At 32.2% G+C, this 12,762-nt stretch overlaps 1 protein-coding gene and 1 long non-coding RNA gene across 2 annotated transcripts in view; one reads left to right on the top strand and one right to left on the bottom strand.

Annotated features, from left to right (window-relative positions):
• LOC133188648 (sulfotransferase 6B1-like) overlaps positions 1-9,893 on the top strand; it is a 35,797-nt gene extending 25,904 nt beyond the window's left edge. Inside the window, exon 7 of the transcript XR_009721311.1 lies at positions 9,823-9,893. The gene's annotated coding sequence lies outside the window, so the exon portion shown is untranslated. The remainder of the gene's footprint in view (positions 1-9,822) is intronic.
• LOC133188662 (uncharacterized) lies at positions 6,129-10,857 on the bottom strand. Its single transcript, XR_009721312.1, has 3 exons — positions 10,815-10,857; positions 7,901-7,987; positions 6,129-7,576 (listed from the first exon to the last, which is right to left on the bottom strand). It is a non-coding gene; the product is annotated as an uncharacterized LOC133188662 (long non-coding RNA).
• Positions 10,858-12,762: the final 1,905 nt, after the last annotated feature.

Genomic DNA, 12,762 nt, shown 5'->3' with positions numbered 1-12,762 from the left:
AAGTTTTTTAAATAAAAGTCAAACGTCAAGGTCAAGGTCAAAGTGGTTGGTATCCAAAGGAAGGTCTTGTCACAAGGATTACATATGTGAAGTATGAAAGCCCTAGCATCAACCATTCAAAAGTTATGGCCAAGGTTAAAGTTTTTCAAAAGTAGGTCAAACTCCTAGGTGAAGGTCAAAGGGTCAAAGTGGTTGATATCCAGAGGAAGGTCTTGTCACAAGGAATACACAAGTGAAGTTTGAAACCCTAAGCACCAACTGTTCAAAAGTTATGGCCAAGGTTAAAGTTTTTCAAAAGTAGGTCAAACTCCAAGGTCAAAAGGTCAAAGTTGTTGGTATCCAAAGGAAGGCCTTGTCACAAAAAATACACATGTGAAGTTTGAAACCCCAAGCACCAACTGTCCAGAAGTTATGGCCAAGGTTAAAGTCTCATAAAATTTTGCAAAAGTGGGTCAAACTCCAAGGTTAAGGTCAAAAGGTCAAATATGATGGTACCCAAAGAAAGGTCTTGTCACAAGGAATACACAGGTGAAATATGAAAGTCATAGCTCCAACCAATCAAAAGTTATGGGCAAGGTTAAAGTTGACAACAGACAGACAGACAAATGGACAAATAGACAAACAGATAAACAGACAAACAGACAGACAGGACAAAAACAATATACCCCCAGGATCTTTCGATCCGGGGGCATAAAAACAATTTTGATACACATCTTAAAATAAACATAACATAAGGATCCTTTGGTGTACTACAATGTCCATCAAAATGAATATTTAATTCTTTTTCAATATCATAAAATTCTTGTACACAAACATCTGAAAATTGTAAAAGAGGGTGCACAGAACATTTAAAAGAATGAACATCATGAGAAATTTCACTCGATAAAATAGAATTAACTTTTTGTTCAGTAGAACTTCTATCTGTCATAAAACAAGATACAGATTCTAAAATACTTTTTTGATCACTTTCTTTACCTGAAATATCATATAACATTTCTTTAGTACTATTAACATAAGTTTCTCCCTTGCCATCAGACACTTCTCTAATACTACCAGTTAAAAATTTATTTCCTGCACAAGTAATAGCTTTTCAAAAAGCTTGCCTGACTAATCAATCAATATCTATGGAACGTATAAGCAAGAGAGGTGCTAAACGTTTCCGTCATCAAGGAGCGACATAGTTGCGATACTTCATGACACAAGATACAATTGACTTCTCAGTGGATTAACGAATATCTAAGAAATGCCACTATTCAATCATTTATTAGTTAGCCCACGGGCTGACAAGTTACGTTGGGATGAAACTCTAACTTTAAGTGCGATAGCGTAGATTATAATTTTGGGAAAATAGTTAGATGATTCTAAAGAAATTCATATTACATGTTCTCTCTTACTAGAGGGCGCGCTTCTCTGGTCAGTGATAGATTGATGAGACGGCCTCTTTTTATAGACTGGTCTGTTTTCCGTCGTTCTCGACGTCGAAGTAAATTATGAACAGTTTTAACTGCCTTTTCTTGAAGTGTTTGAGACAAAAATGCTTCAATGCTGCTCTAGAACTCAAAGTAAATGCATGGACTGTACACTTTACAGCTAGAGCAAAACAAGATACTAATAACACCCCCCCCCCCCCGGACGAAACTCACGCGCTGATGGTCTTACCATATACATGTACATGTATTATAAATGAGTTTAAAATACATCTTTATGTGCAGTTTTACTATTGTTTAGTCTTTCTTTTCAATCGATTTCAGGACCTTTCTCATAATTATAATAACGTGCTTTTATATGAAATGAAAACTAGTACAGATCATGATGTTTTCTTCATTTTGCCGATTCTTTGCTTAGAACCTTACGGGAGTTAAGCCCATTCCTCTATGGGTACTGACCTACTATTGTCACTATCCTTGTTCATCACACAGCATGAAATAATATGCTACTGGCTGACTTTCTAAGCTTTTTTAAAAACCTAACCTTGTAACGTACATTATTAATAAATGTAATATTGAAATTAAAGGTGGGAAACAGACTGAATCAAGAAGGGATGTCCCATTTACTAGGTCGAGGGAGTTTGCTTATGATTGGACTAGTTTACTTATGGGATAAATAGTAAGAATAATCAGCAAATCCATTGCTATAGTGTTGCCTGCCCATATACAATGTGTTCTTTTAAAAATGAGATAAAATTTATGTTAATAAAAAATCTGAAGCTGAAGAATCAGGTTAAAAGAATAAACCTTATTTATTTCCATAGAAGTATCACACCCATTCAATAGAGCAATCCAAGAAAAAGGCGCGAAGATAATTTACATGTGACATTTGGCGCGAAATGATTGTGTCACCCCTTTTGTAGAAGGCAAATGGACTGATCCAGTAGTTTAGAAACGCAGAAAAAATATTACACGGACATGCCCGTACAAAGAATCGCAAAGAATAAACATGTGCATGCCAAAAAACTGAAGGAATTAAACACATCATTATTTTGCATCAGTAATACGATTATTTCTTCAGCAAACTGTATTTGTTTAAATGCAGGAAACAAATTCCAGTGTAAGTCAGCTTCCAGAAAATCTAGTTCATTAAGAATGATCGCTTAGTTTCGGATCTTGAAAAAATTAATCCTTATACTGCCTGACGCACGTGGCGTCGGGCAATTAAATTGTAATTAAGGCATCTGTCACTGGCATGAGTATTTGATTACGATATTTTGAATACCGATCCCGATATACATTAACATTGACTACACCATGTTAAAAAGTTACGGCATTTAAAAGACACCTACCGTCAAACTTTATTGAAGTCAAAATTATATAATTTATGAAACATAAAATAGCCTAGAGAACAGGATAAAACTGAGGTTTGTGTCAAAGAATAAAACACATTCTCTTTAGTTTAAAAGCAAAGCAATAAACCTTTGAAATAATTTTATTCTTTCGAAACATTTTTTTTTAAAGATTTTCTTTTGCCAATCTTCTGGTAGTTTTTACAGGTGAACACAGCTTCATTTCCGATGTATGCAATGCTGTACTAAAAAAGGATATCTGTGGAAAGAGAGAGGGAGAGATACTGTTAGGATTTTTATAGTGTTGTTGTGAGCTAAAATCAGAAGTATTAATGAATAAAATATAAAATGCTTCTGAAGAGAAATCTATATTCAACAAGGGCACTATGCTATTAAGCATATACATGTACATGAATTCAGCAAGTTATATATGTAAATAATACTTCATTCTGTATTTCCAGGTTGTTAATTAAGATATCATGTAAAAATATAAAAATTAAAAGGTTTTTATGTTAGTCAGGGAATGAAGTTGTAAAGTGAATTTATATTCATCCTATAAATCTGACATTAAAAAAAATAAAGAATAAACAATATACTTTACCTTTTATTCAATACCCCTCAGTTTCTGACAGTCCTGTGGCTGGGTACATCACAGTGACATTCACTAAACAATTATAGTAACTGTGAGGAGGCCTGATTGTAATCTAACAGTTAAAATGGAATTTTCATAATCATTTTTACCGTTGACAATATGGTATATTTCACCATGTTCACTATCTCTAGTTTCCGGCAAAGGATCTGTACACTTATAAAATTAGCAAAGAAAATATATTCTTTTTTTAAATTCAAAAAAAAAAAAAAAAAAAAAAAAAAAAAAAAAAAAGATTAAATTTTACGTGATTTATTATAATCTGTGACATTTAACCTTTTTTGATAATTAATTAATTAAAACTTCACTTTAAAATCATTTATTGGAAACAGGTAGAATTTAATCTGTTTCCCTGAACATTGAAGAGTGACTAAGGGGGATAACTTCTTCCGAAAAATTGTCGCTTCGTAAGAATCAGATGAAAAGCGCTCTTTTGCGCAGGCATAATATGATGAGTAACAAATGATATTCGATTCAGGAATGTCTATTCTATATAAATAATGTGTGCCATTTTATGCGTATTGCATAATTAATTTATAATATGAAATTTTGTCTGAACCCTATTTTTCATTAGTGCTTACATTTGAAATTGCTGGGCTCTTCTGTCACCGGATGAACTCTTTTATTCGAGAAGTTTCTTATCTTCAACCTGAGATGAGTTGTACGTACAATGCTTCTTTCTTTTAGGATGAAAATCGAAAAAATTCGTGTACCGCTAGGTGGCTTGATTCGTAATGGCAACCTTCATATTTTCATGTTTCCGGTGCCAGATAAGAAACTTGATGCCGTACTTTCGACTCACATAACGAGTTGATATTTATTTTTTAGATAAAATATGGTAAAATAATCCTTCAAAATATGTATTTTATTCGGAATGTGTTATTTACACAACCAGCATACCAGTAAACATATCTTACAGTAAAGCGGTTTAACATAGTGGCACATAGGCGAAACGATTTTTACGATTCGACTGTTATCGTTACTCAGTGCCGATTTCACTAAGTGCCGATTTTAACAAGTGCCGATTTCACCAAGTACCGATTTTACCAAGTACCGATTTTACTTGGTACCGATTTAACTAGCATTCATTAAAAACAGATTTTTCTCGGGGACGGGTGAGATTCACTCCGGAAATCGCAAAGCGCATGCACCGAATTTTCACTCTAAAATAGTATATTCCGGAGTAACTCAACTATTTCCGATATATAAAACTTTTTTTCGTAACAATTATGCTGAAATAACTCAAAAAAGTATTTTATTATTTAAAATAATGCATACTCCTAACTGAGTCAACTCTACATTTTAAGAGGACGATAGTTTAATTCGGGGGGGGGGGGGAGGGGGGAGGGGGGGGGTAGCGTAGCGGGGTGTTTAGATTATTTATTTATTTTCAAACTAGAAGATTGTTTATTTCCAAGATATTTAGGGACGAATTATTTATGTTTAACAGTTAAAGAAGCAAATAATAATAAGAAGAAAAGGAAAAAAACAGCCTTACTCCACAACTCTATTTGGGGGAGGGGTACCAACAGGCAATAAAAAAAAATAATTATATATATGAAAAAAATATTAGATAGATAATTAAAAAAAACAGACTTACTCCACAATTCTCTTTTGTGGGGTGTGTGTAGTTTGGTAGTGGTGGTTGTCGGGGGGGGGGGGGGTTACCAACAGGCAATGAAAAAAAATTCTTGCCAGCTGGGGAAAAATTATCTATTTCCAACATTACCATATGTTTCAAAAAACTAGCAGCCCCCCCCCCTTTCAAATATATGGTCGTCCTCTAAACAATCTGAATTTGCAAATACATTTTATTTAGTACCTCTCAAATAAATATTGTAGGTTGCCATCTTTTCATTTTGAACAAACAAATTTATACTTTGCAAGCATCATGGTAAATGTATTTTATTTTTGCCATGGGTAGGTGTATTTGTTTGCATGTGTTTATGCATGTTTGTTTTGTAAAAATGAAAAGTACTGTAAATAAATGTACAAGAATACAGATAAAAACTGTGTAACACTATTTTAATACTAACTTTTATATTACGTGTACTACAGAATTATAATAAAAACTCATGTTTGAAAAATTTACAAGAAGAAGTCCCAGGCTTTCACATATTTTAATCTTTATGTGAATTGTTCAAATATTAAACAGCAAACATTGAGCCAAACATTTGTATAAGCAGTATATCAATTTACCTTGATAAAAATAACTCAGAATAATCATAATTTAATTTCATAATATTTTTATTATGACAACATACATGTACATGCTGAATAAAAAGACATATGAATTCAAACTTTAAAATGTTTTATTCTTAAAATAAAGGTGACAATTGTACTAGTGATATTCTTTACACTCATACAATTATGCACATGTATTTAGTTTATCCTGCATTTGTTTATAAAAGTGTCTGCCTATTATATCATTTTATTCAATAAGATTTTCAAATTATAAACAATAAATGTTAACTAAACAAAGTTTTTTGAATGATCTATGTACAGGCATGGGCATGTCATAACACATGAGATATAAATATTTGACTTACCCAGATATAATCAGCTTACATTCTTATTTGCTTTAATAGGAAAAATGGGTAAAAAATGTTCTCAGATATTGGATGAGGTAAAAAAAAATGAATCAGAATCTTTTGAAAGATATTGATAATAATTATGTAAATTAATAATTAAATAATTAAATAATTTTGTAAATTTATGTACATATTGATAATAATTATGTAAATTAATAATTAAATAATTTTGTAAATTTATGTATATGTTGTTTTTTTAATTTACATTTTATGAAGCAGGTTAAACTACATTATAAGGTAACTTTCAAGAGTACTAGCTGTCTGGGCTTCATCATTTAAAATAGTTAAAAAACATTTTTTCTTTCTTTTTTTTCCAATAAAGAACCTTTATACATGCACCAAAAGTGCTAAAATAACAAACCAAAATAAAAAGGGAAAAAGGGACGCCCATGGGCCATAACTCTCACAAAGTCATATTAGCCCTGTTCTTCTGAAGAACTTTTTAAAAAAAAAATTCCTCGTTATTCCCATAAAAAAATTTTGACCCAATATGGTGACCCTACCTTGGCCCCGAGGGATTATAATTAAACTAAATTTAAATTCACTCAAAATGGAAGGACTTCATTATCAAACTACATTGTACATACTGGATATGTACATTATCAATATACATGTAACTAAATTGACCTTATTGTAGAAAAGAATGCTTTAAAAATGTTATTTCATTTCATACACTATTTTAGCCTCAACCTTATCCAAGGATCCATAATTTGACAAAAAACAAAAAGCCAAAGGACCTTAGTGGTCACCCAATTTTTTCATTATCGTTGTTGAATAATCAAAGGGGACTAACTTCTCTCAAAGTTGAGTGAAAATACCCTACATAATCAATTGTGCATTTCCAAGGCAGCAGAAACCCTGACCCTGTGGTTATGAATTTTACATATGTGGTAACAACACCCTTGCTCTTTACAACTTTTCAATTGATTTGCCTGGCAAATGCCTACAGAAGAGAGAATAAGATTTGCAAAAATTTAATGCATTTTCAATATACAATGAGGACAGCCATGCCTGAAGACCACCCCTCTCCCCGAATTTTTGCTTTTTCTTGATTATCACTGCTTCCAAGAAGGTATAGTCCTCTAATTGAAGAAACTGAATTTCCTTTACTCAAGGATGCCTTGTGCCAAGTTTGGTTGAAAATTGATGTTCTGGAAAACAGTTCAAATATGTGAAAAGATATATAGAAATACATTGACAACAAAGGACAGATTTCAATCAGAAAGGCTGACACTTCACCCTTTGGTTCAGGTGAGCTAAAACAAATGAATGCTAAAAATTACTGGTACTTCAAACATGCTTTTAAAATGTAAACATTAACTAATTAAGTTCTCTCTGGATTGTAAATGTCAGGATAAGGAAATCTGATAAAGATTGGCAATATTCTGAGGGTATAAAAGGAACTCCTCATCACCCAACAAAACACATGATCCTGAGATGAATTCCTGCACTGCCAGCTTAACCAAATGAGCGATAGCCTAAGGCAAAAGTCTGTCTACCATTGCCAACCTGCTACTGGACTTAATGCACAAGTTATAGGTCCATTTCTGAGTGCTTCTAGGATTGCACACATGAAAAGAAAAAGAAAAGATATTAACTACAAGAAATGCTAATCACAAATTATGCATTCAATATATTCTAACTTTGTAAGTTGTATATTTTGCTTTCCTAATCAACAAGATGTTCAATAAATTAAGATTTCTTCTGCTTGAAGCCTTTTCTTACTTTATAACCTAATTTAAGATTAAATTCAAAGATTAAAATAATAATTTCACAAAGCACTTCATTTATTTGAATTAGAGTCTCGGTGAAGATTGTTATTTGAATTTATATAAGTGACTCCTTTAGCATGTGTAGTGAATATCAAGACTGAAGTTTTACCATCTTTTGTCTTCAATTTGATCCTCCTCCCAAATCATTGATAGTGGCACTCTCACCCTCTGCTGGAATCCAAGCTGACCATTTACCCTGCAAATTAATTAAAACACACACAATTCTGAGCTTACTTTGACCTCAATATCAAAAAGAATCTTTTGTAAGTCATAGGTAATTATTTAAATTTCACATTAAAGCTGGTTTAAGAAGGCTCTTAGGGATATCATTTAGAAATTCAGGTATTATATATGTATATATAGTTATATACATATATATATTTACAATTGCAAATGTTTTCCTTTATATAATACTATTTGAAGAAGACGTACTGTAAAAGTATTATATTTAGCATGTATGATATTTAGCGGAAATTGATTTTTGAACAATTTAGCACAGATTTGAATTAGCACAGTTTTTATGTTCTTATTTATGTGTAATATGTTTACAGTACTTAATTCTGTATACAAATAGGTTTGTCAATTATGACCATAAATTCATTGTCATAAAGGATTGACATAATTTTACAGTGATGTCATAAGCAGTCAACTTGTTCACACATTCAATTTATACCATTGAAGTTTGAAAAAATAAATCATTTCATGGATTTAAAACTTAAGTGTGCAAACAATTGTTATAAATCGGTCCAGCATGTAAAAATAAGTAATAAGGTATCATTTTAAAATTTATATCATGATGTAAATTTGGGTTGGTATATGATCAAATCTACCATGAGGGATTTGATCCATATTTTACATTATGATAAAAAATTCAAAACAATACCTTATTTCTAAAGTGTAACAGATAGACTGACAGACAGATGGATAAACCCAAATTAATATCCAATGCTTTCAATAAAATCATGGGCCAATTAGCTGATTTTAATGGCCTTTTCAAAGGTATTGCTGGCAAAAAAGAACCATATATTATACCTTATTGAATCTCATTACAAATTATGTTCATAAAAAAGACTTATAATATCATGATGATACTTTTTTTCAAACATGATCATCAAATTACCTCCAAGTGCAATAATTTCATTCAATAGTATACAGTTATGGAATGGGTATGAGGGAAATAGCAAATTTATGGTTCCCCGAGGGAGGAAACTATTTCCCGAGGCGGCGAAGCCTCAAATACTTAATAAATTTATAATCCAGCCTTGTATTTTCCCCAATTTTGAGATAATGGGTTGAAATATTTTTTTCTTTAAATATACTTTCTTTCTTTATTAATAACTTTAAGCCATACGACCAATCTGCATAAGAAAAATAAACATATGTAATTGTGAACGCATGGCGAGTGTCTGCATGGGGTGGAACCCCTAGTGTTCATCTGTCCAATCTAGGATGAACTGAATTAAAATATTAGTTTGCTTTGAATTATGAGAGTAAACTATACTTTATAAGTTGTGATTTTGATATCTCATATCAAAGGAGAGGTTTTTAGGTTGACATAGTCATTCCCTCCATTATAACTTTTGCAGAGTATGCAAAACTCCAGCTCAGTATGAGGACCTGGAGAAAAATGCATATTTCAATGACAATTTTTAGTGAACTAGTCTTGGAGCAATAGGTCATCATTCACAGAAAACTGCATGGATTTAAGAGATTCCTGTGTTTTGATTAAAATGTTTGTCAATTGCTATGATTATTTTACCAAAAAGGGATGAAATAAGTTCATTTTTTTATTAGTGGAAATTTGAAAGGTGAAAAATTTATATTGTACTTTGTACTTGCCTACTTATCTTAACATGAACTTGCCAACATTGAACCTAGTAAAGGGGTCCACATCTATGGTAACATACATGTATGTTACGTTTTCCAAAAAAGAAAAAAGAAATAAAATTAAGAAAAAAATAAAATTAAATTTATCCCTCAGATTGATAACTAATATAACATGTGATATTACTTTAATAGTTCAACAGCTAGTCTCAACATTGAATTATTTTAGGAATGACTCTAATTCTTGGCCAAATTATTCGAGTATAACCTGGTTTGGGTCAGTTTACGCTTTATAATCCACGAAGCGGATTATAAAACAGCGTAAACTGACCCAAACCAGGTTATACTCGAATAATTTGGCCAAGAATTAGAGTCATTCCTTATAATTTAATTTTAAAATCATTAAATAACTATGGGTGTAAAATTTCGTTGCTTTTTATTAGTTCAAATTTGCCGCTCAAAAATACAACCATAGTAACGGAAGTAACGGAAGTGATGGGAAGCGAGGGGAGGTAAAAACTGATGCATAGGCCTAGCAGCCTTGTTGTTCGTTTACATGTGGTAAGATCGAATTAATGTTTGAAGTTAAAGGTACATTTATTAAATCTGGAATTTTCCATGAATCCCGAGGACTGGAAATGAGAGGATTGTATGGATACAGATGATTCAGCTGGTTGTCAGGGGGGTGTGTCCCCATACCAAACCAGGTTATACAATAATTTGTGTTCCTTTTTGGATATTAACCAATCAGAGGCTAGAATACAAACAAAATTAAATTATTTATAAATAAAATAAAAACAGAGAGATAAAAAAAATTATTCATTGCATTATAAATGTAAAATATTCTTTTGCCAGATTTTTCACCAAGGATTCTTTCCTAACCTTTTCTTCTTCCCCTTCACACCATCCTAGCTTTTTAAAAGCCCATAGGTTGGGGTTGTGTGTGTGTAGGCCTGGGAGGGGGGGTCATCCTTCACTCTTCTTTCACTCTTTTGGAGAAAGTTATATATATTTTACTATGTAAATTTTCATTAAAGATAATTCCCCCCCCCCCACGCTATACATATGTAACCCCCCCCCCCCCCGGCCACACACACACAATAATTTAATACCTATACTGTTTCCAATAACAAATATATATATTATAACGTAAATTAGAAACGCTTTTACTGAATAAGAAGTAGGAATTGTTCACTTACGATCAGTTTAAGAAGAGCGCACATTGATTGATTGAGCTTTCTTATATTCATGGACGCCGCCATGTTGACTTGGGTAATTATGATCGGGTTTGATGTTTTTGCGCATGCGCACTTTTAGTTCCGGAGTGAATCTCACCCGTCCCTGAGACACAAACAGCCTTGGTCATATCCCGACCCCTTTTAAAAAAAATTCTTCTTCTTCTGTCTGCGAAAAATAGCAAGAGAAAATTAATATGTTAGACAGTGCGACCGTTAGTGAGGGCGGAGCCAGCAAGAGAACATATCCATGTTTTATTCTTTAATGATAAATCAGTGTTAAAATTTAATTGTAATCAATGTCAGAAAACCATAACAAAGACCTCAGTCCTTTTGAAAAAAAATCATTCTTTTATACCTCAAATACTTTTCATTCAAATAATGAAATTTAAGGGTATCTGGTAAACTTACACTATGATGTTTCATTACGAGTTGCCTAGCCAGAGCACTCAACAAATAGTATGTTGGGGAAAGAGAGAGCGTGCACTGGACAAGTCAAGGATTCGACCTACCCAGGCCCTAGAACTCTAAAACGTTTGTATCTGTCCAACAATTAATAAACAGACTTTCCTGAGCATCATTTCTTTATTCTTCATGACTACATGCACATTTAAAGACAGTAATATAGAAACATAAAGTCATTTAATTCTCATCAGTTACTCCCATTGTATGGTCATGACATTAAATACAAATAAGGACAATGGGACCACATCATGTAGATGACGAACTTGGGACCCAAACTACAGACAGATCTACCTTCTGGGTTATCAGGGTACTTGGAAACTGATCGGTACTGTAGAGGTATATATATATATATTTATAGTATGCGGTTTAATTGCTGCAACATTGAAGTAATATATACGTTTGTATATATTTATTTACTGTTTCATGTAAACTGAACAGCAACCTCTCTGCCCATCATAAATTGTTTGGTGTTTCTCATATGATTTTAAACTTTATATACTATCATAATCCACCATGTGTTCCAACTGACTGAATAAATTTTCTGTTCTATGTTTTTAAAAGTACTTTTTGAAATAAAAATCAGAAATCCTAAACCTTTTTAAAATTATATATTTGACCCGTTAAAGTGTGTCACATGTACTATATATATAGAGAGAGAGCTGGGAAGTGTTTGTTCGGATGAAATATCTAATTTTATAGATAACACATGCGCGGATCAATTGACTTTGGACTCACTCTAGAAACCGTGGACCCCACCACCACCACCACGAAATAGGTATTTTTCACGTTTTGGAAATGGATTTTAGTTTGTTTTGTTTTTTTTTTTTTTTTTTTAATTTTTTTTATTTATTTGTTTATTTATTTATTTATTTATTTATTTATTTTTGCTTGTCAAGAAATTTTTAGGTTGGAATTTTTTTTTGACTGGGGTGAACCCAACACCCCCCCCCCCCCCGGAAAAAAAATCCTGGATCCGCATCTGATAACAGAATCAAATGTGGAAGTTTGAGCTTCACACATGTTAACAGATTTTTGTTTTGATGGTGAACTTCAGGAAACAGAAATTTGACACTTTAAAAAATGAAGAAAAAAATTTGGACAAAAAAAAAAAATAAATAAACAAATTCACAACAACAAAAATGAGACACAGATCCCCACCTGCAAATGTATATATTAACAAACAGGTAATCAAAAACAAATAGGGTACAAGAATTAAAGAGAGAGAGAGAGAAAATTAAAATCCATTACCCCTCCCTGTTCTGGAGTCCATACCAGAATTCAGTAATTCTTTTCAGGAGATATTCTACCACTATGAAAACATTTTTTTAAAATTATTCAACAGGAAAATTATACTATGTCACAAAAAATTATATTTCTAGCTTAATTGCTGTGTGTTGAGAATAATCCTCAAGACATTTCGTAATTAGTAAATTTTATTATTAAATAA

The sequence above is a fragment of the Saccostrea echinata genome, unplaced genomic scaffold, assembly GCF_033153115.1.
Source record: "Saccostrea echinata isolate AGI-Se365-2 ecotype Australia unplaced genomic scaffold, CSIRO_AGI_Sech_v1 ptg000001l, whole genome shotgun sequence".
In the NCBI taxonomy this organism is placed as follows: Eukaryota; Metazoa; Mollusca; class Bivalvia; order Ostreida; family Ostreidae; genus Saccostrea; species Saccostrea echinata.
Note: the sequence above shows the minus strand (reverse complement) of the source record. Positions and strands in the feature narration are given on the sequence as shown.